The sequence below is a fragment of the Phalacrocorax aristotelis genome, chromosome 11 (assembly GCF_949628215.1).
Source record: "Phalacrocorax aristotelis chromosome 11, bGulAri2.1, whole genome shotgun sequence".
NCBI lineage: Eukaryota > Metazoa > Chordata > Aves > Suliformes > Phalacrocoracidae > Phalacrocorax > Phalacrocorax aristotelis.
In genome coordinates this window covers 21,689,167-21,693,889 of record NC_134286.1, presented here as the reverse complement: position 1 = coordinate 21,693,889, position 4,723 = coordinate 21,689,167, and positions in this window count along the sequence as shown.

The following is a 4,723-nucleotide window of genomic DNA, read 5'->3' as shown; positions in this document are numbered from 1 at the left end:
CGCTGGGCAGGAGGGGTGGGGGGTAACGCCACAAGCTCGCAACGCCCGCCGCCCGCGCGGCCAAGCTGTGACAGACCGTTACTTTTCATGAACAAAGCCTCTGCCCTGCAAACGCCTTAACTGACGGTTTCAGAACGAGTTTATTTTTGCAAGCGTTCTGTAACAAAGCCGACAGAGTTGGAAAAGTATCAATAAAATCAAGGTATTTTTTCAAGTACTATGGAACGGTTTCAAAAATCTGTACCAGAGGAGTCGCTGAAATGAACACGTGGCCCTTAATTCTGGCTTAAACAAGGTCAACAGTACCTCCTCGGCCTGCTAATTCAGTGCTTTGGCAAGTGAGCCAGCCTGCAAACGGTAAATCTGTCCTGCGGGCGTAACGGCCGCGCAGAAGGGGGCAACGGGGCCCTGAGTGCATCAGTCACAACATCTAACCGTGGGGAGGAACAGGTAAATTCTTCCCCCCGCGCCCCGCCCCCCCCCCCGACACTTTACATTCATATGATGTTACAGACTCTGTGCATCAGGTGTGGTAACTAACACGAAGTCGTGCTTTCAGTCCACACCAGCAGTCGGAACTAAAACAGTACAGCTAGGGCAGAGTCTGCTGAGTCACATTTCTGGTTTGCTCCTGGAAGTAAACGTCCATCGCTAGAGCGCTTCCCGGCAGCTTCCCGGTTCTTGTCAGCGACAGTACGCTAAAGCCACACCGTACGGCTCCCTGGTTAAAGGAATACAATCATCTTCTACTCTAGAAACATACTGTACCAATTCAGCAAGAGACAAAACCAAGTCGCAGTGCGGTGAGGCTTATGGAAGTCCTAAGTCCCTGGACAGGACTCACCGGCCAAGGAGACGACTTGCCGCGATACCCTCCACAGGAACATCATTGTGATGTTTTCTCTATTTTAAAAAGAGTACAGTGTACCTGAATGCAAAGGGGGAGGAGGGGAGGAGGGGGTTGGCAGTGGTCAGTTATTTTGGAGCATTAATCTGGGAGGGTGGCGATGAGACAGCGACAGGTATTGCAGCAAAATCCAGCACGAGCGTTTGTTCTTTCACCCCACGACATCCGCTTGGAAAAGCTGCTTAGAGCAGAGAAGGTCCTCGCTCACATGAAGGACATGAAATGCATTTGTAAAATGCTGAAATACAAAGAATAAACGGGCCAAAGGCGGGTTGATGCCACGCTCGTGTGCCCTGACTGAAGCTAACAAAACCACGCTCAATGCTCAGAGACGCCGCTGGTGAGCTCTGATGCCTGCAGCGCTGGCTGCCTCTCAAGCCATACGTGCGACTACCCGATGACTGGCGGTTCAGTCACAGACAGCATCTGGCGGTCCTATTCCAGCTTCCACCGTCTCATCGAAATAACCCCGCCGGCGAGCGGCAGCGGGGCTGGCAGCCGGAGGCCCGGCCAGCGCTGCAGAGCGGCCTCGTGGCCGCGAGAAGAGCGCTCTCCTGCCGGCAGCCAGATCCACCTCCTCGGCTACACCCAGCCGAGCCAGCAAAACTGTTCTTCCCTAAATACAGGTGCTTCTGCACCTCAAGCTCTCCTGGCAGCATGAGATCGGCTCAGGGCAACAGCTGTGTCTGACCCTGAGCTGAAACCCGCTTCTTTTCTGCTTCGTTCTGTAGCGTAGCTGGCGCTAAGCCAGAGGAAACAGCCCCCCCATGGGGTCGAGACAGTTGCCTTCCCGCTTCCACCAGGCTGCAGGGTCAACACCTTAGCACGCACTACAGCCACACAACTTCAGTCGGCATCAGAACCGAGAGTCAAACCGTAGGAGCTTACCAAATTTTTTGGGTGCAAGGGGCTTTACAGCACCTGACGAGGTAGCGACTGCCAGTAAACGTCAGGAGGTGGCAGCCCCAGTGGGAACATTCACACCGCTCCTGGGCGCACGGCGCACATCTGCCGTGCTCGTACACCAACGCAGGCAGTACGAGAAACAAACGGGGCGAACTGGAAGCCTTGGTCAGCTCCAGAGCTACGATTTCATTGGTATAAGTGAGGCGTGGTGGAACGAGTCCCACCACTGGAGCGCTGGGGTGGAGGCTGCTGCGGAGGGGCCACGCTCTATGTGAGGGAGAGGTTTGGCTGTCCAGCCCTTACGGGTAGCGCTGATGTGGCAGAGAGCCTCTGGGTGGGGATGAGGGGGGTGGAAAACAAAGGAGATGGTGCAGTGGGTGCACCCCTTAGAGAGCGATTTGCCTCTAAAAAAACTGCCATGCAGTTGGCTGAGTACTTTATCTCTTTTGTTACCTGCAGCAGTGACTACAGACAGCCCGGGGAATGTCTGTTTTCCAGTGCATTTACCTAGCATATTCGACAGAACTTTACCTATCCTGCATTTATCGCACTCTTTGTATGCAACTTCCTTTCAGAGGCAAAGGGGAAAAAAAAGTCACTTTAAAAAGTAAGTAGCAGCCCAGCTTTAAAAGCACAGGTAGCAGGGGGTGCAGTCAAAATTACTGCTTTTACGCTTAACAGCCTTTTTAAAGGCCAAAAGTACTAATTGGAAAGGCCGCATTCTCCTTAGTAGGGCGTCTGCAATTACGTTTGCGGCGTCAGCGGCAATAATGCAGCGAGCAAAAAGATCTCAGCATCAGTATCTTGAGACACACTAAGTCTCCCCGCAGGGATCTGACTCTTCATTTACAAGCTGCCTCGAGGAACACAGGCGCACGGTGTCTTCAGCAAACGCCACGCTGGCGCCGCGCCCCTGGACCCCCAGCCCTCGCTGCCGCCTTCTGCACTCGGCTGCAAGCACGGGATGCAGAGGAACCTGCCCGGCTGTCCTGTGGCGCTGGAGCGCCGCACAAACAGCACAGGTGCCCGGCGTGGCGCGGGGGGATCGCCTTTAAGTCAGCAGAAGAGAACAAAATGGAGCTTGTTCGGTCGCTCGGACACGCGCTTTTCCCACATTTTCTTCTGTCTCATTTTGACGCAACTTTTCTGTTTGTTTCATGTTTCATTCTGGGGCTTTCAAAAACCTGACACGTGCATATTGATTTGAAGTGGTTCTGAAGCTGTCAAACCATCTATTGTTTCTTCCTTGACATGAGTTTGTTATAACCAAGTGCGGCTGAGCTGCTTTTAAGGAGAGGGGGAAATCGTCCTTAACTAATTACAGGAAAAGTTACTTAATACTGAATTCCAAGTTACTCGGAAACCTTCAAAGCTGTTTCTAAATCTGAGCCGGATGGCTGCGTTATCATAAAGACATCTGCTTTGACAAGAACGAGAAGACAAAACCTGGTTTGATACGCTGCCTGATGAGCAGTGCTGCAGGTAGGGAGCAGGCAGGGGTACTGCCCGCAGAGCTCGTAGGCAGCTCTGCTGCTGCTGCTGCTGCTGCTGCTGGGCAGAGAAACGACGCGGCTGTAAACAGAGCCAAAGCCAGCAAGGGGACAGGAACCCGCTCAGAAAACCCCTGTAAATCCACACGGCTTCGCACACAGCTCTGATACTCCTGTCTTAAAAATACGCTTCCGTAGACTGAACGAAACAGAAAGTCACCAAATCATCTTCCTGTTCTTATATACAAGGAATTCAGAGTTTTAAAAGGCACAAATAGCACCTCTGTGGGTGCTACATTCCTATCCATTTCCCATTGTGTTTAGCTGCCCGCTTCCTCTCAGGATCCCCCTCCAGAACATATTTCGCCAGAAATGAGGCCATTAATTCTACTGCCACCTTTCAGCAAACACAGCTCAAGGTCCACCACGAGAGTTACATTAGAAATGCAGGTTTAGGTTGATAGGAAAAACAGCTTCTGCACTCGACAGCTGTGTGATGACCGAACCACCCAACAGATGTGGTCGAGTGGCTGAAGCAGGAAGGTTCAGAGCATTCAGGACCGCTCTGAGGAGAGGAGTGAGTAACCTCACTAAGCCCAGGAGCCTCCCAACGACCACACTTCAGCAGCAGGACGTTCTACAGAGGTCACTGCCCGCTCGACACCCACTGCAGAGGCTGATGGGCAAAATATTTGTCCACAGGGCACGGTTTATACCAGGTAATTAAACATCTACTCTTAGGGATGGAAAATCTCTGCAAGACTCTCTCTCTGTCTCACGAACACAATTCCACTGGTATCAGTGGCGGAGTAAACAGAGGAAGAAAGGATTTAGGATGTAGGCAAGGCCTTTGTCACCAGATACTTACCAGGTAATTTCTCATGACATGCACAGCTGCTTCTGTAGTCACTGTCAACACAAACGGGCTGATAAATAAACACAAAAGCGGGATAGAAAATGGTAACGAATGATCCGAAAGGCAGTATACTAGTACTTTAAGCATGCACCTAATTCAAGCGTGAGTGATGATGTTGCCAGGTCTGAACCATGCAGATAAAAAAAAGACTCGGGTCTAGAAAAATGCATGTAATCCTGCCAGCAAATGCTCAGTTCCATTCCACAGAATCAAAGCAACAATGCATTCCTTTGACTGCAAATGGAGCAAAATGAAGAAAAAAATCCAATCACCTCTTAGTGCTGGAAATCCTTTAAACCACCAGTCAACACATTTACTGAGGAAGAAGTTTGAAAAAATCCAGCGTCTCTTCAGCGTTATGGGACTAAAACCACCTTTATGGAGCGTAAACTCCAAACACGACTGTTGGAGCTGAACTTTCAGTGCGCGTTTCCAACTCATGTGTTTCGAATTTACATCTTCCTTTCTGACTCCATAAACACAAAACTTTCCATCAAACACTGA